This window comes from Gossypium hirsutum, chromosome A01 (assembly GCF_007990345.1).
Source record: "Gossypium hirsutum isolate 1008001.06 chromosome A01, Gossypium_hirsutum_v2.1, whole genome shotgun sequence".
NCBI classification, from domain to species: Eukaryota; Viridiplantae; Streptophyta; class Magnoliopsida; order Malvales; family Malvaceae; genus Gossypium; species Gossypium hirsutum.
The window spans coordinates 81942461-81969014 of record NC_053424.1 but is presented as its reverse complement, the minus strand read 5'-3'; the positions used below and the strand labels follow the sequence as shown (position 1 = coordinate 81969014).

The 26554-nt window shown below is 34.2% G+C and overlaps 1 non-coding gene across 1 annotated transcript; it reads left to right on the top strand.

Moving 5' to 3' along the window:
- The first annotated feature begins 2014 nt into the window (after nucleotides 1–2014).
- LOC121208183 (small nucleolar RNA R71) lies at nucleotides 2015–2121 on the top strand. Its single transcript, XR_005903132.1, has one exon. It is a non-coding gene; the product is annotated as a small nucleolar RNA R71 (small nucleolar RNA).
- Nucleotides 2122–26554: the final 24433 nt, after the last annotated feature.

Sequence of the window (26554 nt, the reverse complement as noted above, 5' to 3'; positions counted from 1 at the left end):
TGAAATAAAAAATAACTAAATAAAAAAATAGAAAAACACTTGGGTTCCTTCTGAGAAGCATTTATTTAGAGTCTACGCTCGACTTCCCTTTTCAAACACATGGTTAATTTGGGTTTTGGATCTAGAGCTCCTCTCTATCATTACCAATATCACTACCAAGATAAAGTTTGATTCGATAACCATTTACCTTGAGTGTGTCGTAATCAGGGTGTGTTACCTCAATGGATCCGTATGGGAATTCCTTTTTTATTGCAAATGGAGTTGACTATCTTGACTTAAGCTCTTTAGGGAACATTCGTGGATCTAAATTGTCCAACAGTACTTTGTCTCCAAATTTGAATTGGTTTGTCCTCTACAAATCCACACCATGGTGTTGCTTTGTTACTTCGTTGTATGTTCTTGGGTTATCATAAGCCTTTGTTTACCATTCATCTAGTTCATCGATCTGTACCATTCTTTCTTTACTTGTCCCTTGATTTTATCACCTTGAATAGGATACGGTTTTAACACGTCTTCATGAGTAATTTCCTGTAAAGAATGTTGAGCCGCATAATTACTAATATCAACAGAATAATGATTATCATCTTGCTCACTAAAAACTCTCACAACATTATGTGCTTGAAGTGTAGCATCCTTATCACCTACCATTAGCACAATTTACCATTACCCACATCAATAATAGTTATAGCAATGGCTAGAAAGGTTCGATTTAAAATCAAGGGTACCTCAATATACTCATCCATGTCAAGTATAATGAAATAAAAAAGGAATATGCATTTATCTACTTTAACAAGTACATCCCCAATAATACCCCTAAGATACTTAATTGATATGTTCGCTAATTAAATACTCATTCTAGTGGGTTTTGGTTCCTCGAGACCAGATTGTTTGAACATTTGATAAGGAATTAGATTTATACTAGCACCCAAATAAGCCAAAGCTTTGTCAAAAATTAAACTACCAATAAAACAATAGATAGTAAAACTCTCTGGATCTTTAAGCTTGGTAGGTAGTTTGTTTTGGAGAATGGCTGAGCAGTCTTCATTCAACTCTATAATGGATAACTCTTCTAAGTTCCTTTTATTCGTTAACAACTCCTTTAAAAATTTGTATATTTGGGCATCTGTGAAAGAGCTTCAACAAAAGGTAAGTTAATGTGTAATGTTTAAAAAGTTTAAGAAATTTACCAAATTGCCCATCCATGTAGTCTTTCTTCAACTTTTCCAAAAATGGATTTGGTGGTCTGTATTCTCTGACCACCAACTTATGCTCTTTCTTGTATTTCTAAACCCATCATTTTTCTCAACAGCTTCTTTTCAGGCTCAGTTAACATTTTTCCACTTTGTGAAGTGATTGCGTGGACTTGCTCTTTGGGGTTGGTTTCAGTGTTACTAGGTAAACTGTCTTGTTGTCTCTCCGAAACCAATTTATCAAGCTTGATAAACTAATTCTCAAAGCCCTAAATAGATGCTGAATCCTCAAAGTTATCTTTTCTTGCTGATAAGGTTGATAAAAACCTGGAGGGGATTATGACCTTTGATTTCCTTGACCACCCCAAGAAATATTAGGATGATTCCTCCATTCTGGGTTATAATTACTACTAAAGGGGTTATTCTGAGGTATGAAATTATTACCAATAAAGTCGACTTGCTCATGCTCCATGTTAGAATGGAAGGGAAAACATTCTGCATTGATCATATTCGCTCCAGTCGCATCACATTACATTACTAGATTCACATGTTTACTACAACTTAAACCATCAATTTTTTTACGAAGAGCTTCCATCTAACTCACCAACATAACAACCGCATCTATATTAAAAACATTGGCTGCCTTGGTATGCTTTTTACTCATAACTTGCCACAAATAGTTATTTAGTTCCATCTTCTCAATGAATTCTTGGGTTGGCTCAGGTGTTTTATTATTCAATGTTCCACCAATTTTTGAACCAATTATCTGCTTAGTTGAAGGATTTACACCATTGTAGAACGTTTGACCTTGAAGCCACAAAGGTATCCCATGATGAGGATACCTTCTTAAAAGATCCTTAAATCTCTCCCATGCATCATATACTGTCTCAAGCTCAAATTGAGCAAAAGAAGAGGTATCATTCCTCAACTTGGCTATCTTGGCTGGTGGAAAATACTTCAACAGAAAATTTCCAATCATCTGAGCCCAAGTAGTGATGGAACCCCACAGAAGTGAGTTTAATCACTATTTTGCCTTGTTTCTCGAAGAGAATGGGAACAACTATAAGCATATGACATCATCAATAATGCCATTGATCTTAAATGTGTCGTAGATCTCCAAAAACTTAGCTAAATGAGCATTCAGATCTTTATCTTGCAACCCATCAAAATGAAAACACTACTACACAACTTATATTGTGTTTGACTTAATCTCAAAATTATTTGTACCAATAGTCGGCCTAACAATACTTGATTCAACCCCAATCAGAATGGACTTAACATGGTCATACATAGTCCGAGGAGCAGGATATGTAGGAAGTTGTGGATCACCAGGATTATTATCCATCTCTACAATAATATCTTTTTGCTCTTGATCGTTTACGAAAATCTATTGTTGACCTTGCCTTGCTTCTCTAACGTCTCTCCGATTTTTGTGAACAATTTTTTCAATCTCACTGTTAAAAATTAATGGTTCCAATAGGTTTCCTCTAGTAAAAAACTAAGAGAAATTGTAAGTATCGAACAAAAAAAAATCAGAATTTAAAATTAAAGTAAAAACAAATGTATTAAAATTAAAATTAAAATGGCTAAATTAATACAAATAAAGTTTTCCTAATATTCTAGTCCCCGACAACGACGCTAAAAACTTGATGGTCACAAAACAAACTAAAAATCTGACTAAGGCAACTGCACTGATCAATTAATAAGATACCTATAAGGAGCAAAGATATTGTTCCCACGAGTAATTGATTAAAAACTAAATTTTACTAATTTTATGAACTAACGAATGTAGCAAATACCAAAAAAACAAAAATAATCGATTAACAACCAAGAAACAAAAAAATATCTAAGAAATAACCTACCTAGATTTCATCTGTCACTATCAATCTAAATTACGCAATTTTTTTACGTATCTAATTGATCCGTAGAAATCACTAAAGTATGCTAATATCTCTTTTGAGCATAAGAGCAACTGACTCTAAGTTGATTAATTGAAATCTCTTTCTAATTAAAACCCTTATTATCACATTAACATGTACTATGGATTTCCCTATTAGATTTGACTATAATCTGGTAGATTTATGTTATCCTATTTCTAGGATTGCATGCAACTCCACTCAATTACACAAGATCTACTTTTATATAGGGTCTATTTAACCACCGATTTAAACACATCGAACATAGATTAATAATCTAGAAATATCAAACTAGGAATTAAACACACATAATTGAGAATAAGACACTAAATATTTATTGTGTAAAATAAAAGTCAAATGACAAAATCCATCATAGGGTTCATTTCCCATAGGTATTTAGAATATTAGTTCATGCTTGAAAATAGAAACATCCAAGATACAGTATAACCAAAAGAAATAAAGAAACTCATGAAACCTTCCTAAGAAATCAACTGAGAATCTTCAATCTTCACACAAATCTACTTCAAAGTCGGTTTCAGAGGTGTTTTTTGAGTTGTTTTTTTGAACATTCTCTGATGGCTCTCTCCTATCTTCTTATTTTTGTCATATATACGTCTTAGAATGCCCGAAACACCTAAAAATCGTGATTTTCGCTGTTTGGTGTATAATCTCGTAAAATTGACACAACCTACCACATGCTCATGAGGGTTACATGGTTGTGTGCTTTGGTCGTGTGAAATGGTTCAGCCTGTGTGGCTCCTGTAGCTTGCTCTAACACTCCAGTTTTCACTCCTTTTGATCCTAAATGCTCTATTCAACATTAAAACATGATTTTAAAGGGTTTGGAGCATAAAAATTCACAATTAACATCGGATAATCACCCAAAAACACATTAGGAATGAGGTTAAAACATGATACTATTAACACTTATCAAACATGTTCATGCATATGTATGATAAGCATGCCATATAGTTTAGGCAAAGGATGCTACATGTACTTTTCAGGGATTTATTAATTATTCATGAGTGAACTCAAACATTAAAAACTTGGTGTGCCTTTAAAATATTGAGTTGAGAAGGTCTCTAAATAAGGTCTCTTGTGATGAAATGACAATTTGACTACCCACAGTAAGATTGTCATATAAATCTCCCTGAAGAGATTTCCTGAAAGTAAGAAAAATTATTTCGTACTCTTATGATAGTTGGCCGACCCTAGTATAGGTATTATCATGCGAGATAACAAGAAGTTTTATTCATAGAGGATAAGTAGTCACAAGATGTCACTCGGTGAAATTGTCCCATGATAACTCATTTGTGGTACATGAAGTGATAGGTGTTGAGTTGATGGTGATACACTCAAGATCTTATAGATAGGTAACTACCCATGAAGCACTACTTCAGTTAAAAAGATGGCCAAATGTTAAACGATTATTAGTATGTGTGAAATCCTAAGGAATTAAGTTCATGTACTAATTGAATGGAAATCCATGTTCTTGCTAGTTGATTAAGATTACCCCATAATGACTCAATTTAGTGGGTGTAAGAATTATCGTTGCAATGACTTACAAATGTTTCAAGGTTTCATGTAAGAAACGTGTATCATTTTAATGCATATCGTAAGTTGCAAAATGTTTTCAAAATATTTGCTTAATACAAAGATATTAATCAATGAATATTTTATTTTTAGTTTGAAAATGACACTTACTCCATTATAAAATATACTCACAAAGAACAAATTGAATAGAAATAACTACAAGAAATAGAAAAGGAACCTCATGATTGTTTTGAGATATGAAAAACTAGAAATAGTCCTTTATAATAAATTTCCTTCAACCGCTCAAGCTAAGGCTAAAAAACACTGGGAGCAGTTTGATGAGATAGCTTGTTGCTACATGCTGGCAAGCATGACCAACACCATGTATAAGTAACTAGAGAGTTATAAGACTACCAAAGCAATTCTAGACAAACTAGAGGACATGTTCAGAGGCCAAGCTACCTTAACTTGACAGTCAACTATAACTAGTTTGATGAGTGATCGATAGAAACCTGGCAGTCTAGTCAAAAACCATATGATTAATCTTAAGGGATACTTTACCGAGGCTACAAATAATGAGGCCAATATAAACCAAAACATACAAATAGGAATGGTGTTCAAAAGCTTGTCCAAGGACTTTGTAGGCTTTCAAGCCTTATATAACCTTGGGAAAAAGATTCTGACGTTTACACAACTCGTAAAGAAATTACAATCCTATGAGTTGATGTTGACTGGCAAGTCAACCGTTCCAAATAGCAGAAGCAAACTTATTTGTTTCTTCTTCTCTATAGGGAAGGGAAAGCATGTTAAAAGAAACATGACTAAGTTCTCTAGGCCACCTTAAGAGAAAAGGAAGAGAACCAAGAAGCCTAAAGACTTAATCTATAGCAAGAAATGAGACTTCAAGGCAAACTGCAAAGAATGGAAGGATTAACTAGCCACTAAGGGAAAATGTTTGAAACTTTTTATGGTAGAAGCTTTCTTAGTGGAAGATTCAATAGACCACTGGGTCGTTAATTCTGAAGCCACTAATTATGTGTGTGTTTCTCTACAGAGGTTCTGTAACACCTCTAATCTATACCGTCGCAGGAACAGGGTTACAGAGCATTACCGGAGTTTACAGAGTAATTTCATGTAATTCATGTCATTTACTTTTCATATTCAAAATTAATTACATTGTCCCATGAATGGACCCTCGAGGCCCAATTTAAATATTAGAATCAAGTCGGAACTAAATAGGGAACTCAAAAAAATTTTCACAACATTCTAAATTTTTTCTTATATATAGGGTTCACACACCCATGTGAGTAGGTCGTGTGACATGCCCATATCTTAGGCCGTGTGGGCATTCGATGTGTGGCACATGGCCTTGTCCTAGCCCATGTCCTTACCCATGTAATTCGCTGACTTGTGCCACATAGCCTACCACACGCCACATACACTCAAACAAGTATGTTAGTCAAGTAATTCACATACTACCAAAACCATGGATGAGCTCATCATTTAATGTCTTTCATTTACATATGCTTTTCATAACATTATTCCATATTACATGTAAACTTTAATAATAAATCATTCCAAATTTAGTTTAGCCATGTCAAAACTTTACCCATTAAATTTATTAGAAATATCGATGGATATACTCATATAGTACACTTTAGTGTACACTACTATAATTCGTCAATTCATTTCTAGGGGTACCCAATTAGGGCACAAACACAGGAAGCACACTCTCGTGCCTTGTAATAGGAAGCTCACATAGAGCCATTTCGGGAAGCTCATAAAGAGCCTATCAAGCAGCTTATCTGGGCTGTTTAACAAGAAGCTCATAATAGTCATAATTGAAAAGTTCACAAAGAACTTATCGAGAATTTTACAAAGAACCTTATTGGAAAGCTTCGGATAGCCAATATCAGGAAATTCAAGCAAGCACTATCGGGCTGCTCACAAATAGCCAATTTAACAGGAAGCTCATGTAGAGCCTTTAATCAGGATGCTCATAAGAGCTAAGGTGAATCTACAACAAATGTAGGATCACAACCTATCGGGACGCTCTGTAGAGCTATAACGGGAAGTTCGCAAGAACCATATAACGGGAAGCTCTAGAGGGCTTATAATGGGACGCTCATAAGAGATATGGTGTGTTCACAACATATGCTTAATCACAACCAATACGAAAATCCTATATCCATCAACTTTCATTTATTCAAACGGGATTTGACATTTATCAAGCATTATCGGATATTCAATAAATTTCATATACATGGCAATTATACAATTCACATATAAAACATTTAATTCAAACATATAAATGTACACAATTTAGTTACACGAACTTACCTCGATACTTGTTCGTACATGAAATCTACTAATCTGAAACTTTTTATTTTCCTAGATCCAACTCAGTATTAGGTCTTTCAGGATCTATATAAATGAATTTAACATCAGTTTATCCATTTCATAGTCAATTTAATTCAATTCGCATCCTAGGCAAAATTACTATTTTCCCCTATACATTTTCACAAATAACAATTTTGTCCCTAGGCTCGGAAATTGAAATTCATGCAATTCAATCCTTATTCCAAGCCTAACCAAAATTTTCATATAACTTTTACAGCACATGTACTTCATAAAATTCAGAATTTTTCCACAACTTTTACATCTTTGTAATTTAGTCCATTAATCATAATTTCATCAAAATTTTCTTTGTAAAAGTTGTTCATCTATTAATAACCTTTCATTTTCTACCATAGATTTCAAAATTTAAGCATATTCATCCATGGAAAAACTTTGATACTTTGATAACTTTTCAAATTAATCCCCAAAATAGATAGATTAAGCTATCCCAATCTCAAAAATATAAAAATTACTAAAAACGGGACAAGAAAACATACCTAATTAAACTTGATTAGTTTCTTTTCTCTCTCCTAGGGTTTCCATGGAATTTTTGGGGATGAAGATGATATAAAATGTTAATATTTCTATTTAATTATTTATCATCCATTAATTTTTCCACTTTTCAATTTAGTCCTTGCCTTTTTCTAATTTTCCATGGATGATTCATCAAAAATATCTACTAACTTTTCTTTAATGGTCTAATTACCATATAAGGACCTCTTATATTGAATTTCATAGCTAATTTATCCTTTTAGCTGCTAGAACTAAACTTTTTCATTTTATGCAATTTGGTCTTTTCCATAATTAAACACATAATTGGTAAAATTTTCTTATCAGAATTTTCATATGTCATTCCTATCATAATGCAAACCATGCAATAATATTAAAATATATTTTCTTTTTGGCTCGGATTTGTGGTCCCGAAACTAGTGTTTCGATTTCACTGAAAGTTGGCTATTACAAATCTCCTCCCCTTAAGAATTTTCATCCTCGAAAATCTTTCCAGTAAAAAGATTTGGGTATTGCTTTCTCATACTATCCTCTGATTCCCAGGTAGCTTCTTCAATCCCGTGTCGTTGCCAAAGAACTTTCACTAATGCTACCTTTTTATTTCTTAACTCCATTGTTTCACGTGCCAGGATTTTAATCACTTCTTCACTATAAGTTATATCAGGTTGAATCTCAACTTCTATTAGAGAAATTACATGTGAAGGATTTGATCTATACTGTCGCAACATAGTCACATGAAAAACATTATGTATTCTGTCAAGTTCTGGTGGTAATGCTAACCAATATGCAACAGGTCTGGTTCTTTCAGTAATCCTATATGGCCCAATGAATCATGGACTCAATTTTCCTTTACGGCCAAACCGAAGAACTTTCTTCCAAGGCGATACATTTAAAAATACCTTATCGTCGACCTAAAATTATATCTCTTTTCTTTTACGATCAACATAAGACTTTTGACAATCAGAAGCTACTTTCAAACTGTCCTAAATCATCTTCACCTTTTCTTCAGTTTCACGGACTAAGTCAACTCCGTTATCTTTTTCTCACTGAGCTCTATCCAATATAATGGATTTCTACATTTCCAACCACACAAAGCCTCATACAGTGTCATTTTAATACTGGACTGATAACTGCTATTATAGGCAAATTCGACTAAAGGCAGATACTTTTCCCAGTTACCTTCAAATTCAAGCACACAACACCTAAGCATATATTCTAAAATCAGTATAACATGTTCAGATTGTCCATCAGTTTGAGGATGAAATGCGGTACTAAAATGTAATTGAGTACCCAATGCTTTTTGTAACTTATTTCAGAATCGGGATGTAAATCAAGGATCTATGTTTGAAATAATGGAGATTGGCATTCCATGCAATCTAACAATCTCAGAAACATATAATTTAGCCAATCTATCCAAGGAAAAATCCATACGCATTGAAATAAAGTATGCAAACTTTGTTAACCGGTTGACAATTACCCAAATAATATCTTTCTTCTTCGGAGACAGGGGTAATCTCCATACAAAGTCCATGGTAATTCTTTCCCATTTCCATTCTGGTATCGTAACTGGCTGTAATAGTCCTGAAGGTACTTGGTGTTCAGCTTTTACTTGCTAACATATCAAACAATTAGATACAAATTTAAAAATATCTCGTTTCATTCCCGGCCACCAGTACATCCTTTTCAAATCATTATACATTTTATTTCTGCCAGGATGAATAGACATATTACTATTATGAGCTTCATTAAAATCTTCTGTACAAGTTCTGAATTCCTCGGTATGCATATTCTATCTCTGAAGAACAAACATTCATCAGACCCAATTTGAAATTCTGAATCAGAAGTCAATTCACATTGTATCCGTTTTACTTGTAATTCACTATCATCTTTCTCAGCTTCACAGATCTATTGCAGAAATGTAAGTTTAGTTTTTAACTCAGTTATAATTGAACAATCATCTAACAATGACAACTAAGTATTCATTGCTCTTAAAGCAAATACGAATTTTCTATTCAGAGCATCAACAACCACATTCGCTATTCCCGGATGGTAGTCAATGACAAGATCATAATCTTTCAACAATTCAAGCCACCTGCACTACCTCAAGTTTAGGTCTTTCTGTGACATCAAATACTTCAAACTTTTATGATTAGTAAAAATGTGACATTTTTCACCAAACAGATAATGTTGTCATATTTTTAGTGCAAACATAATTGCTGCCAATACAAGATCATGTATCGGGTAATTCTTCTCATGTGGTTTTAGCTGTCTTGAAGCATAGGCTATTACTTTACCTACTTGCATCAATACACAACCTAAACCATTTAACAATGCATCACTATAAATTATAAATTCCTTACCCAATTTAGGCTGAACTAACACGGGTGCTTCAGTCAATAAAGCTTTCAATTTGTCAAAACTCTACTGATCTTTATTAGACCACTCGAATTTCACATCTTTCTACAATAGATGAGTCATCGGAGAGCTATCATTGAGAACCCTTTAACAAACCTTCAATAATACCCAGCTAATCCTAGAAAACTTCTAACTTCAGACACATTCTTTGTTGGTTTCCAATTAAAAATAGCTAAAATTTTATTCGGATCCACCCAAATACCTTCTGCAGATACTACATGTCCAAGGAAACAGACTTCCCGTAGCCAAAATTCACATTTACTGAATTTGGCATACAATTGTTTCTTACGTAGAGTTTGCAACACTATTCTCAAATATTCGGCATTCTCATTTTCATCTCAGGAACATACCAAAATATCATCAGTAAATACCACTACAATCATGTCTAAATATGGTCGAAGATTCTGTTCATCAGATCCATATATACTCCAAGTGCATTTTTCAAACCAAAAGGCATTACAAGAAATTCATAGGGCCCGTACATTGTTCTGAAAGCTATCTTTGGAACATCTGATTCTTTCACCCATAGCTGATAATAACCAGAACAGAGATCAATCTTTGAAAATACAGTGGCACCTTTCAACTAATCAAATAAATCTTCAATTCGAGGTAGTTGATACTTATTCTTTATTGAGACTTTGTTTAATTGTATGTAATCTATACACAATCTCAATGATCCATCTTTCTTTTTTACAAACAGAACCAGTGCACCCCAAGGTGAAAAACTGGGTCGAGCAAAGCCTCTGTCAATTAATTCTTGCAACTTTTCTTTCAACTCTTTTAATTTAGTAGGAGCCATTCTGTAGGGTGCTATGGATATTGATGTTGTCCCCGATACAAGGTCTATAGAAAACTCCACTTCTATAACTGGTGGTAAACCAGGTAATTCCTCCGAAAATACATCAGGAAATTCACAAACAACTAGCACTCACTGAATCTTCGACTCAGATACTTTAGTATCTAACACATATACATATCCCTTTCTCATATATTTCTATAACAATATAGCTGAAATCACATTAGATAACCCATCCAGTTTATCAGATTCAACATGGAGTAATTCACCAATCTGACACTTTAATAAAGTGTATTTCTGTTTACAATTTACCACTGCATCATGCAGAGTTAACCAATCCATTCCAAAAATCACATCAAATTCATCAAAAGGCAACAATATTAGATCAACTGAAAAACAATTACCCTTTACCATCAACAGATAGTTTTTACAAATTTTATTCACCATAATGTATTGGCCCAACGGGTTTGAAACTTTAACCACAAATTCAGTGAATCCAACAGGTAAATTTTTAATAGACACTAAATTCATGCATATGTATGAATATGTGGAACCAGGATCAATCAAAGCAGTAATATCAGTGTCAAGAAGAGAAAATGTACTAGGAATAACATCAGGTGCAGAAGCATCCTTTCTTGCACTATAGCACATTTCATTACCGGTGCTCTGGCTTCAGATTTTTCTATTGAATCTTTTGTCACACCTCAGCTACCACTAACATTGTCGGGGTGTCAAGGTGGTCTGCCTCTCGATATAGGATTACTCAGCCTAGAGGTTTGAATTGTATCTTTTACAGGCTTTTCTAGGTACCCTCTAAGATAGTTGTCAAAAGAACCACATCTAAAACAAGCTCTACTTCTTATCCAGCATTCACCGAAATGCAATTTATTGCAATGTTTGCATCTTGGTTTAAGACTTCCAACACTCCCTACACTTGTAACGGATGGAAATGGAGATCTCGAATTAGAGCGTTGGGAGCTTTGTTCTTTTCCAGAATAACCTACAGATGCAGTAAAATGATTATGGTACTTCTTTGATTTCTTTGAAGTAGATGATTGTGACTTGCCCATAAATCTCTTACCAATAATTCGAGCTTCTTTCTCTGCTTGCTTCTTTTCTTTACTTAATTCCCTGGCTTTATGTGCTCGATCAACCAATACAACAAATTCCCTTAATTCTAGAATTCCAATCAATAGCTTGATATCTTCATTTAAACCCTCTTCGAAACATTTACACATATCAGCCTTAGTCAGAACCCATTCTCTGGCATATTTGCTCAACTGAACAAATTCTCACTCATATTTAGATACAGTCATGTTTCCCTATTTGAGCTATAAAAATTCTTTATTTTTCTGATCTAGAAATTTTTTACTAATGTACTTTTTTTCTGAAATTTGTCTAAACTTTGAAATGTTTACACATATCAGCCTCAGTCAGAACCCATTCTCTGGCATATTTGCTCAACCAAACAAATTCTCCCTCGTATTCAGATACAGTCATGTTTCCTTGTTTGAGCTATAAAAATTCTTTCTTTTTATGATCTAGAAATTTCTGACTAATGTCTTTCTTTCTGAATTTTTTCTGTAAGAATTCCCATGTAACATTTTCTCTTAGTATAATAGAAGTTATGGTATTCCTTCAATGGTAGGCTGTGTCTTTTAGTAAAGATACTACACATTTCAATCATTTAGCTGGTGTGCATGATAATTCATCTAAAACTCTTCAGATCATCTTTAGTATTCGCCTTAAATTCTTCTGCCCCATATTTACGGATTTTATTTATCGAAGGCTTACTAGTTCTAATAGGTTCAGCACCTTGTGGCATCTCAGGAACTGGTTAAGGAATAGGAAGGGGAGGTTGTCGTACAGTAGGATTTGTTCTTATGAATTCTGTAAACCACTCATTCATCATTTGGTAGAAGGATTATTTTGCCTTCTCACCTCGACCCTCAAATTCGGGCCTTCTACTGTTAGATGTAGCTCTTTAAACTGAAGCTGGAGTATTGCTCTCATCTTCCTCGGATTCAGCTCTAGCTTGGCTAAATGACATTACTATATGAAAAACTCATTTAAAAATGATCAGTGGATATCACACTATAAAAAATTATATAATGGCATGTATAGCTAAATTCATACTTGTTATGTTAGTTTGAGAATCGACTAAATTATAGCTCTGATACCAATAAATGTAACACCCCTAATCTGTATCCATCGTTGGAACAAGGTTACTTCATATAATTCATGTAATTTACTTTTCATATTCAAAATTAATTATATTGTCCCATGAATGGACCCTCGAGGCCCAATTTAAATATTAGAATCAAGTCGGGACTAAATAGGGAACTCAATTTTTTTTTTTTGCAAAATTCTAAATTTTTTCTTATATATAGGGGTCACACGCCCGTGTGAGTAGGCCGTGTGGCTCACATGGCCATGTGACATGCCCATGTCTTAGGCCGTATAGGCATTCAATGTGAGGCACACGGCCTGCCACACGCCCGTGTGCTAGGCCATGTGGTCTATTTAATTTTTAGAAATTAGGTGCAGGTTTCACACGGCCAATACACATGCCTGTGTTCTAGGCCGTGTAGCACACACGGTTGAGACACACACCCATGTCTCTGCCTTTGTGCTCAATTCTGAACATTTCGTTTCTCAATTTTAGGATGTAAGGGACACACAGCCAAATCACATACCCATGTGCCAGGCCATGTGTCACACACGATCAAGACACGCGCCTGTGTGTCTACCCATGTAGATAAAATAAGGTCATTTCCTAACCTTATTTCTCACCCAAATTTAACCTTCAACCTACAACAACATTTGCATATATTTGCCAACCATTTCAAGTTATATGTATCAAACAAACATCATTAATATGTATGAAATAGTTTCACATACTCATATGATCAAACTTACCTTCTTGTGATGAAACTCTAATTCAATCTAACTAACCACATACATATATGTTAAAAATGACATATATCACCTCATAACAATATACCAAAACAAACCATTATTAGCTATTCCAATAGCTAAATTACAAACAACCATGTACTTGCCAACATTGGTCAATTTAACCTATACATTCCATTATATCAAAATAAGATTACTTTTTATACGAAAACAAGCTGGAAGATAGTGTGATGATTCTCTGACTGTTCTGCAACCGTAATGAGCTTCTGAACACTATAAAATAAAGAAAAGAAAACCTAGTAAGTATTTAATGCTTAGTAAGCATGTATAATAAGATTTAAACTTATCAATTACATTCATTCAAATAAGCATACAATAACATGATTTCCAACAAATTAATAAATTTGCCTAATCACATACACTCAGACAAGTATGTTAGTCAAGTAATTCACATAATACCAAAAACATGGATGAGCTCATCATTTAATGTCTTTTGTTTACATATGCTTTTCATAACATTATTTCATATTACATGTACGCTTTGATAACAAATCATTTCAAATTTAATTTAGCCATGTCAAAACTTTACCCATTGAATTTATTGGAAATATCGATGGATATGCTCATATAGTACGCTTTAGTGTACACTACTACAATTCGTCAATTCAATTCTAGCGATACCCAATTAGGGCACATACTTGGGAAGCATACTTTCGAGCCTTGTAACGGGAAGCTCACACAGAGTCATTTCAGGAAACTCCTAAAGAGCCTATGGGGAGCTTATCCGGGCTATATAAGAGAAAGCTCATAAGGGCCATAATTGGGAAGTTTACAAAGAACTTATCGAGAAGTTTACAAAAACCTTATCGGGAAGCTTCGAATAGCCAATATTGAGAAATTCAAGCGAGCACTATCGAGAAGCTCACAAAGAGCCAATTTAAAGGGAAGCTCATGAAAAGCCTTTAATCGGGATGCTTGTAACGCCCCAATTTTTGGGTTTTCTGTGTTTCTATGATTTTTAAAATTTTTGTGTGTTCTGGTTGGTTAAAATATATATTATAGTAGGTTAGTGGGCCTTCAGAAGGCCCAAACTTAAGTTAAATTCATGGTAGTCTTCGGAATTTTAATTTTATGAACAGGTGATGCAATTGGCATTTGGGCTTTTAAGAGTAAAGGGGTAAAAGATGACACAAAAAGAAGTGTGGTGTAGTAGCAAGGTGGCACCACTTAGGGGATAAGGAAGTGACGCCATAGAGGAAGCAAGGGGTCCAAGGTTCAAGTCTTGGCTCTTGCAATATATTTTGGTTTCTCTTTTCAATAAATCTGGAAGCAAGTAGGTGCATTTTAAAGTTTAATGTGTTGGATTTATGACACAAATGAGTTGATGGCCTAGTGGTGGTGGCGTGAGTTGGCATGTGAGAGGACTTTGGTTCGAATCCCTTGGCACGCAAAGATTGATTATTTTGCTATGTTGGGATGGCAAGGGTTGCTGTTGGTTTTAAACTCTGGTGATGGAGGGATCCCACATTGGGAAGCTAACATAAGAGTAGATGGAGAGCTGGCTTTAAATAGAGAAAACCATGAGGAGAGTAGGCATACCCTTCTTGGTTGATCCCTTTCGCTTTGTAATGTGCTCGTTTGGGTTGGGCGTCAGCTAAGAGTGTTTGGAGCGCGGATTAACTGCAGTCTCCTAATAGGTGTGTATTTCTCATTACTCTGGTAATAGGACGGCTATTTCAGGCCGCGATGGGCTGAAATAGGCCATGTGGTCCCAATGGGTCCGTAGGCCCAAGTGGATAAGTTGTAGAATTACTAAAATACCCCTGTAAGGAAGGACTACCGATTTACCCTTCGATGGTAAAATTACTATTTTGCCCTTCGTGCGTAAATGACTAACTTGTGGGATGATTGGGTTAGTTGGTGTGGATTTATGTTAGTTATCGTTAATTTGTAAGTCTAATGTGTTAGTGATCGATTGTAGGATTATCGTGTGGGAGATATCGTCATCAATCGTCATCAACCAGGTGTGTAACGACGCCCTCCCTTAGACTGAATCGGTAAAAGTCGAAATACCGAAACGTTGGTATTTTGTGAACTCGCGAGCGTGCAAGCGCTCGTGAGACAGTTGTTAATGAATATGGTGCATTTGGATGATTAGAGTGCAGAGTGTGCATTTTCGTGCACAACGATATTTTTGGGCTTAATGGGCCGAAAACGGGCCAATGGGCCAACGGGCCCACTTTGGTAAAAAGACGAGGTAAGTACTTCTGATTACTTGGTAAACGTTAGAATGAGCATGAAACCTTAGCAATAGGTAATAATTATTGAAATACCCTTATGCATGTAAAATTACAATTTTACCCCTAGGGTTATTTTTTTCTGAAAAGCATGATGTTCTGTTTCTGTATACGTAAGCCGTGACATATTATTTCTGTTGCATGGGACATGGGTTTATACTGATGGAGGAAGCGTTCTGGCAGCCTCGCTGCAATCTAGGCCGGGTTGGGGGTGTTACAATGCTCATAAGATCTAAGGTGTGTCCACAACAAATGTAGGATCACAACTTATCGGGACGTTTCGTAGAGCTATAACGGGAAGCTTGCAAGAACCATATAACGGAAAGCTCAAGAGGGCCTATAATGAGATACTCATAAGAGCTATGGTGTGTTTGTAACATATGCTTAATCACAACCAATAGGGAAATCCTGTTTCCATCGACTTTCATTTATGCAAACGAGATTTGACATTTATCAAGCATTATCAGATATTCAATCAATTTCATATACATGGCAATTATACAATTCATGTATATAACATTTAATTCAAACATATAAATGTATACAATTTAGTTACACAAACTTACCTTGATACTTATTCGTACACAAATTCTACTATTCTGAATTTTTTTGTTTTCCTCTATCCAACTCAGTATTAGGTCATTCAGGATCTATATAAATGAATTTAACATCAATTTAATCCATTTCGTACTCAATTTAATTCAATTCACATTCTAAGGAAAATTACTATTTTGCCCTTATACTTTTCAAAAATGACGATTTTGTCCCTAGGTTTGAAAATTGAAATTCATGCAATTTAATCCTTATTCCAAGCCTAACCGGAATGTAACACCCGAAACCCAACCTAGACGTTATGGCCAACTCTGGTGATGTCACATGAAATGGGTTTTGAAAAAAAAGTTGTCTCATCAGAGCATTACCATTTTATAATTCCCAAGTTTAATCAAAAACACCATTTAATTAATCCTTTTATCAAAACTTAATACAACAGAAGTTTATCAAACCAAAAAATTTTCAAAATTCGATTTGTAATTTTAGGAAAATCCCGTTTGTGTGTAAATTCCTCTTTCGTAAGTAATTTATCAAGCATGCAAAATAACAAGTGATCAAATCCACAACCAAGTTAAAAACCAATAATCCAGAGAGTCCCCAAAAATTACAACTCTCAAAACAGTCTAAAATTTAAATTACCCAAAATACTAAGTTTTAGCAGTTTTATGATAAAGTGGCCACCGCTGAGTCTCTGCTGCACTGATCCACCTAAGACTATGGATTACCTGACAGAACAGACAAAAGGATGTGAGTTTACGTAAACTCAGTGTGTAACCCAATAGAATTAAGCATGCAAGCATACAATCATCTTGTACATGACCAGAAGCAGATATAGATACAGTAACAAAATTAGTTACAGATATGAAAAATCCTACCCCGGTCCTCTACACACCATCTCCGACCATCACATCACACCATGTGGGGTTAAAAACACCCACCTATCCCTACACACCACAGCATGCCATTAAGACATATCAGACAGAATATGCACCCAAGCTGCCAGAAAATAGGCGTCTAACACCGTTCAGAATACTTCCTCCGCATAGACAAACCCCACTCCAAAACAGATACAGAGCATACATACAGAATTAGTAGATAAAACATGCTTAGCATTCTTATATAAACAGAGTATAGATACATATAACATAAACATGCTCAATAAAAAAATTTAGTCTAACAGATCATATCATTTTAGGGTTTACTTAGCCTTTACTGACCCTATGGTAGGCCCACAGTTGATCAAGATGACCCGTGCAAACCTACGAAATATTTCAGTATTATGGTCCCACATGCCCGTGTGGCTTGCCTGTGTGGGCCTGAAATTAGTAACACTAATGAGACTCAATCGAAATTATTTCACAATCAAACCCTTACAATATCACCAAAAGCCTGCAAAAACTTACTGTTATTGAACCTAAACCTTAGACATTTAAATCGTTGCAAGAGCCCCAGCCAAATCTTGTCCTTCACCTAAATCAAAAGTAACAAAAATAAACCCTTCATAATGTTAAGATTTAACAAAACTAGACTTACTAAACCAACACAACCAAAATTTGCACAAAAGAATCAAATTGAAAAGTCGACAAGGATAGAGAAGAGAAGAAAACAAATGAACAAAGAAGAAGAGTGAACTGGAACGTCAAAGGGAAGAAGAATTTTTTGGGAAAAAAAACAAAATAAAGTAAAACTAATTTGATATTCCCTAACTTCCCACTACCCTCAAATCTCAACCACCTCAGAATTTTAGTTCCACCAAAACTCTTTCATAAAACCGAGCAAAAAAATAAATACCCAAGCTAACACAGGGATTCAAACACAAGACCTTCTACACTCCAACACCCTTACCACTCGAACTAGCAAGCTCATTCTGATATAGGATTATAGGCAATATAAGCCCACAAAACAAAGGTAGGGCTTAGATCCAAAAAATAACAAAATTTGCCAAAGCCAGGGCTTGAACTTGGGACCTCTCACAAACACCCAGAACACTTAACCACTGAAGCAAATACAGATTTTTGTGTCAAAAATTTATAGAAACAAAAAAATAATAATTCAGGGCATTACACAAAATTTTCATATAACTTTTACAGCACATGTACTTCACAAAATTCAAAAATTTTCTACAACTCTTACATCTTTGCTATTTAGTCCCTAAATCATAATTTTATCAATTTTTTTTATAAAGTTGTTTATCTATCAACAACCTTTCATTTTCTACCATAAATTTTAAAATTTTAGCATATTCATCCATGGAAAAACTTTGATACTTTGATAACTTTTCAAACTAATCCACAAAATAGATAAATTAAGCTATCCTGATCTTAAAAATATAAAAATTACTAAAACCAGGACAAGAAAACATACCTAATTAAGCTTGATTAGTTTCCTTTCTCTCTCTTAGGGTTTCCATGGAATTTTTGGGGATGAAGATGATATAAAATGTTAATATTTCTATTTAATTATTTATCATCCATTAACTTTTCCACTTTCCAATTTAGTCCATGCCTTTTTTCTAATTTTCCATGGATAATTCATCAAAAATATCTACTAACTTTTCTATAATGGTCTAATTAACATATAAGGACCTCTTATTTTGAATTCCATAGCTAATTGATCCTTTTAGTTACTAGAACTCATCTTTTGCATTTTATGCAATTTGGTCCTTTCTATAGTTAAACACATAATTACTAGAACTCAAATTTTTCATATGACATTCCTATCATAATGTAGACCATGCAATAATATGAAAATAAATTTTCTTTCCAGCTTGAATTTGTGGTCTCAAAACCACAGTTCGGATTTCACTAAAAATAGGTTGTTACAAGTTCGAGGAGACGAAAGATCTTAGAGATAATAGCATATCATTGCGGACTGGAAATCTGACAAGTGTGGTAGCTGAAGGAATGGGAGATGTACAACTTTATTTTGATAATTTAAGATTGTTTTAAAAGAAGTTTCAAAAGAAACTTGATTTATGTTGTATGTTTATATAAAGACAGCTTGACTGTGACTTTTAATAATAGTATTGCAATATTTAGAAATCATAATCTTATTTGTAACAAATGGATGTCAAATAATCTCTATTTTATCAAACCAAAGATCTACACACTACTTGAAACTAAAATTTTGAATAAAAGACTTAAAGCTTCCACTCTATTGAGGCATCGTCATATTAACTAAGAAAGATTCAAAAGACTTGTGAAAGATGACACCTTAAGTTTGCTTAAGGAAGTTGATTTTCCACAATGAGAATTTTGCTTGGAAGGTAAGATAACTAAGTGATTTTTTAATGCAAAAAGAACGAAGGCCCTAAAACCCTTAGAACTTGTGCATGCTGACGTATGTGACCCTATAAACTTTAATAGAAAAGGTGGTTATGAGTATTATGTAACCTTTATTGATGATTACTCCTGATATGGGTATGTGCACCTAATGTATCTTAATAGTGAAAACTTTGATAAATATAATGAGTTTTGTGTGAAAGTAGAGAAATAACTTGGTTAACCTATAAAAGCATTTCGGTCTGATCGAGATGAGGAATATTTGTCATATGGGTTCTTAGGGCATCTCTTAGAGAATGAGATTACATCCTAATTAACCACACTAGACACTCCACAACATAATTGTAACACCTGGGTATCTTTATTAACATGAAATCTAAGGACAATTAGGACTAAATTGACAGAATTAGCAAATTGTCAGACTCCTCCAGGAAATTCAAAAATTTTAGTGGCCAAATTTTAGTTTGGTTGGGTCCCAATTCTATCTTAGTTAGGGTGGTACTGGTTGGTTCCATAGTCAGAGATAAAATGATTTAGGATTGAGGGTTGAGATGGTCTGTGAAGACCATGCTTAAGGAGTATGTAACAGCCCGATTTAGACCCTAATTGGAACGGTGCTTTCCAGACCACGAATCTGAGTTAGAAAAATATTTTAAAAATATTTTCTGAGTTTATTATGTGTTAATTTATATCTGTGAAATTTTTGTGATTTAATTTTATCATTTTAGTGTCTGATTAAATAAAAGGACTTAATCGCGTGAACTAAAAACCTGATAGTTAAAAGCATAAGGGCCGAATTGTTAATGGCTTTCTAAGTTAGAGCTTTTATGTTGTAAATAACCCATTTGAGTAGGTAATGGATAGTTGTATCCTTGTTATATGTGATTTAGTTATTTAATTATAAAGGGTAAATAGGTAAATCAAATGTTAAGTTATATTATATCATAAAACATAAAATAATAAAACCAAATTCATATTTCTTTACATTGCCGAAATAAAAGAAGAAAGAAAAGAATAGGAAGCTAGGTATTCGACCATTGTGGATTCAAATTCAAGGTTAGTTTGGTTTTAGTTTTTGATAATTTTTACGTTTTTGAGATTGTTGCTTTGAATACTACCCGACCCATGCTAGAATTTTTTTTATTTTGATGAATATTTTGAATTATGCCATTGATGAATATTTGTGTTTTATGATGTTTGATGATGAATTATGAAAAATAAGTTTTGGATTAATATGTTTTGTATTGGAATTTTTGACGAATTTGAGTAATTAAGGCTAAATTGCAAAAATAATAATTTGAGAGACTAAAATGTGAAATAAATGAAATGTAAGGACTTGTATGAATATAAGGAAGGTTCGGCGTAACTATGTTGTTCTGAGATTTTGCATATTTTGTGTTTTGTACAATAGGGACTAAATTGTGAAATGTGAAATATCAGGGGTAAAAGTGTAATTTGCCCATTTTTTGTTTTTGGATGAATTTGATTGAATATTTGATTTAATAAGTTTAATTTATATTAATTTAGATCAAGAAAAGAGAAAATCGAATATAGATCAGGGGAAAAGTAAAGTTGTCGACTAGCCATTTGTACCGGTTTTTCATCGTCTGAGGTAAGTTTATAAGCAAATAGACGTATTTAATTTATATAAATGCTAAATATATATGCTGTAATGAAATACATTAATATATGTATGTTATAACCAATTATGAAAAGGTTGGCTACTATATTTCTGAATTTGTTCTGACCGAGTTACGACATTCGAAAGCCTCGTATAAACCTTAGGAATAGCTAGGATCCATATGTCATGACATAGTGTAACATCCCGAAATAGGGACTAAACGGAACAGTGGTTGCGAAACCACAAATCTAAGGTAGAAAATTTTATTTTATTATTATTTTGAGGTTCATGATATGATTGCATGATTGTGTGAAAATTTCATGATGAAATTCTATGCATAAAGTGCTTAAGTTGAGATTAGGGACTAAGTCGAATAATTTGCAAAACTTGCATTCTAGAAGTTTTTAGTATGAAATTGCTTAGGAATATTAATTAGGAGGGTTTAAATAAAAATTTGACCAATTTCTAAGTTCATGGACTAAATAGGACATGGATGGAATTTTTGAAAGTTTAATAAGGAAGGGCATTTTGGTCATTTGGATATTAAATGAAATAAAAAGGGAAAAATAACACAAAATTCATCATCTTCTTCATTATCACGAAATTTCAAGGGTTCTACATAGCTAGGGTTTGTTTCAGGCTTTCAAGCTCCATAGTAAGTGATTCCAATCCCCGTTTTTAATGTTCTTTACGCTTTCGGAGTCCCGGTAGCTCGATAAAGCTTATGCTAGTAATAATTTAACTTAGGGTTCATATTTGCAAAAATACCCATAGGTGAAAATTGTTTATTTTGATGTTTTATGATAGAATATGAGGTTTTAAATTATGTTAGACAACTTGTGCTACTCGGTTTTAAGTGAAAACGAGTAAAAGGGCTTAATCGGTAAAAATACCTAATAGTCATAAGTACATGTTAGAGTGTGAATTTGATGTTGTCATAGAAGGGAAAAATGATCAACATGTCATAAAAAATAAGAAAATAGGATGAAGTTTAAATTACGAGCCTTGGGGAAAAAGTGCAAATATGTGAAAGTTTTGGGGCAAAAATGTAATTTTGCCAAAGTTTGGGTCAAGGAATGTTTTGATAAATGTGAATATTAAATAAGTTAAATTTGCTATTATAGATCAAGAAGAGCGAAATTCGGGAGTAGATCGGGGAAAAGAAAAAGAAAAGGACTAAATTGTAAAGTTTAGTCACATTTTGTATCGAGGTAAGTTTACAGTAAATAAATGCAATATTATTTTATTTTACATTATTATTGTCAATTTCTAGCATTTATATACTTATATTCTTTGAATATTTAAAGTCAAATTAAAGGTGAAGTGATAGAGAAAAAGCATTAGGAAGCCCCGTTTGAACCTTAGGAATGTTAGGATATTGGGGTTGACAGGACAGGACATGACAAAAATGAGCCATGTAAGTCCATATCAGATATATGGCTTTGGAGACAGGAATGAGCCATGTAACCCATATTAGATATATATATGGCATTGGAGACAGGAGTAATTCATGTAAGTCCATGTCGAAGACATGGCATTGGGAGGATATTGATAGATAGGAACGACCCTAGTATCCTTAGTATTCCGAGTGGTTCAACGGGTCATTGTACACGTTAAATTACAATGAATTATCAGAAAAAGGGAAGGTATATTATATTTATGAATAGTGAAAGGTCAGGTAAGAAAGAAGGTAAGTGAGTAAAGAATAAGGTAGAAAATGAGAAGTAAAGAAAGTTTATGAGGCTAGGTGACATTATGTATAATTATTCATTATGTTGAATGTTGTAATTTATTTGCTTGTAAGCTTACTAAGCCTAGTGCTTACTCTCTTTATTTTCTTTTTTTTATAGTTTTTATCAAGCCACTCAGGGATCGAAGGAAACGTCGGAGACTCGATCACACTATCGAAGAAATCACATTGGTATAGTTAGACGTTTCGTTTTGTGTATGGCATGTATAGGAACTTGGTTTCTTTTGATATGATATGATCAATGAATGATGTGTAAATACTTGCTAGTGATTAGATAATAGAATGGCTGATGATATACATGTTTAATAGTATGTATGATTAAGTAGTAACTATCACATGAAAACTATGAAAAATGTGAAAGTAACTTAAAAACGGATTCAAGTATCAGAAATAATGTGACTTTGAAAAATCACAAAAAACAATTGTAGAGACATGGTTTGATGGTGAATGATATATGAAATTAAAGTTCCTTGTGTCTATTTTCATATGGAATAAGCAAAATAGGTAAAGGTTTTGTATTTTATAAGATATCTGAGTTTTGGTGAAATACGGCCAGAGCGATTTCTAGATCCCCTGTTCCAAATTTGGAAATTCACCATAAATTTTAAAAAAAAAATTAGGTGATGTACTTTATATGGTTAGAATCATTATTTAATATAGTTTTAATAGAAACAAACTTTATAGTCATATGAATTTTTTACAGGGAGAAAATTGGTTCGTAGTAAGTAGAGGTCAGTGCAGTCGAATTCTGAAACAGGGGTAACTTTAACTAATAAATTTTACTAATTGGCTAAGTCAAAAATTCTAGAAAACAATTATTAGATATATATATGAGTCTAGTTTCAGGAAAAATTTACGGATCTTAATTTTGAGTTTTGAAACTAGAGAAATGAATTTTTAAGCAACCATGACGCAGAAAAATAGTTTATTCCGAAAATTAAAATAAGTGGTTTAGAGTTGTTTAAAAGGTAAGATAAGTTTAGTAACACCTCAAGCTTGACTCCGGTGACAGTTTTGGGTGTGGGGGCGTTACATTTATTGGTATCAGAGTAGGTTTAGTCGGTTCTCGGAATAGTTAGTGTGAGTAAAAGTCTAGCTATACATGCCATACCTGTATTTTGATTGTGTGACGACTCCTGACGATTTTTAAATATTTTGTTTTATAGTAATGGATTCCGAGCGAGCTGGTGAGGATGATGTAGAAAGTAATGCGCCTGCTCCCGCGAAAGGGGTAGCGCCATCTGAGAATAGGCCAGTAACAGTTGTTCAGGGAGGAGTGACTCGAGAAGCTCTCTTCCAAGCTTTGGATGATTGGTTTGCCGAGTTCATTCGTATGAATTCGGCTGTTAGACCTCCACCCCCTCATGATCATCAGACCACCCATGTAGCTCCCCAAGTCACAGGTACAGTTATAAGAGAAAAACCACCAGTTGATAAAATTAAAAAACAAGGAGCCGAAGAGTTCCGAGCTACAAAAGATGATGATGCAGAAAGAGCAGAATTTTGGTTAGAAAATACTATCAGAGTCTTTGACGAATTATCTTGTACACCCGAGGAATGTATGAAATGTGTATTATCACTTCTTAGAGACTCAGCCTACCACTGGTGGAAGACACTTGTATCAATTGTACCAAAGGAGAGGGTCACTTGGGATTTCTTTCAGGAGGAATTTCGTAAAAAGTACATTAGTCAGAGGTTTATTGACCAGAAGAGAAAGGAATTCCTGGAATTGAAACAAGGTAATATGACAGTGACCGATTATGAGCTCGAATTTGTCAGGCTTAGTAAATATGCTCGAGAATGTGTGTCCACAGAGGCTATTATGTGTAAAAGGTTTGAGGATGGGTTAAATGATAATATCCGACTGTTAGTGGGTGTCCTAGAAATAAAAGAGTTCGTTATTTTAGTTGAGAGAGCCTGTAAGGCAGAGGAGCTGTTAAAAGCAAAAGGCAAAGTTGAGACAGAGACACAAGATACAAAGAAGAGACAGATGAGCAGGTCATTCCAGGCTACATCCAAAAGGCCAAAGGAGTTTTCTACCAGATCTAGTTTCTCAGTTGGATATTCTATTCAGAATAGAGGCAGCAGATTTAAGGATTCGAAGGCTCAGAACACCTCGACTGCGAGTGTAGGTAATGTTGGACAGGGTAGATCAGGGTGTCCACGGTGTGGTAGACTTCATTATGGTCCTTGTCGGGTGGGTGAAAATGTTTGTTATAATTGTGGTGCTCCAGATCATTTTGTACGAGAATGTCTAGAGGTGGCTAATCAAGAGATAAAACAGAGTGCTAGATCCAGAAATGCTCCTACTAGAGGCAGATCACTGAGGCAACCGGGAGTAGGAGCAAGTAACAGAGGTACCTCAAGAGATTCGGTTGTGAAACCAGATGTTAGAGCCCCTGCAAGGACTTATGCTATTCGTGCACGCGAAGAGGCATCCTTCCCCGATGTGATTACGGGTATATTTTCTCTATATGATATTAATGTCATTGCTTTGATAGATCTGGGTTCAACTCATTCATATGTTTGCAAGAAATTGATGTCTAGTACAAGTATGCCTATAGAATCTACAGAATTTGTGATTAAAGTATCGAATCCATTAGGCAAGCATGTATTAGTAGATAAAGCAATTAAGTAACAAAAGTATTGCACTTGTGAAAGTACTATGGAATAGACATGGGGTAGACGAGGCTACATGGGAACCCAAAGAGGCTATGCGAAAACAGTACCCAAATCTCTTCACAGGTAAGATTTTCGGGGACGAAAATCCCTAAAGGGGGAGAAATGTAACATCCCGAAATAGGGCCTAAATGGAACAGTGGTTGCGAAACCACAAATTCGAGGTAGAAAATTTTATTTTATTATTATTTTAAGGTTCATGATATGATTGCATGATTGTGTGAAAATTTCGTGATGAAATTCTATGCATAAAGTGCTTAAGTTGAGATCAGGGACTAAATCGAATAATTTGCAAAACTTGCATTCTAGAAGTTTTTAGTATGAAATTTCTTTGGAATATTAATTAGGAGGGTTTAAATAAAAATTTGACCAATTTCTAAGTTCATGGACAAAATAATACATGGATGGAATTTTTGAAATTTTAATAAAGAAGGACATTTTGGTCATTTGAATAATAAATGAAATAAAAAGGGAAAAATAACACAAAATTCATCATCTTCTTCATTAGCACGAAATTTCAAGGGTTCTCCATAGCTAGGGTTTGTTTCAAGCTTTCAAGCTCCATAGTAAGTGATTCCAAGCCCCGTTTTTAATGTTCTTTACGTTTTCGGAGTCCCGGTAGCTCGATAAAGATTATGCTAGCAATAATTTAAGTTAGGGTTCATATTTGGAAAAATACCCATAGGTGAAAAGTGTTTATT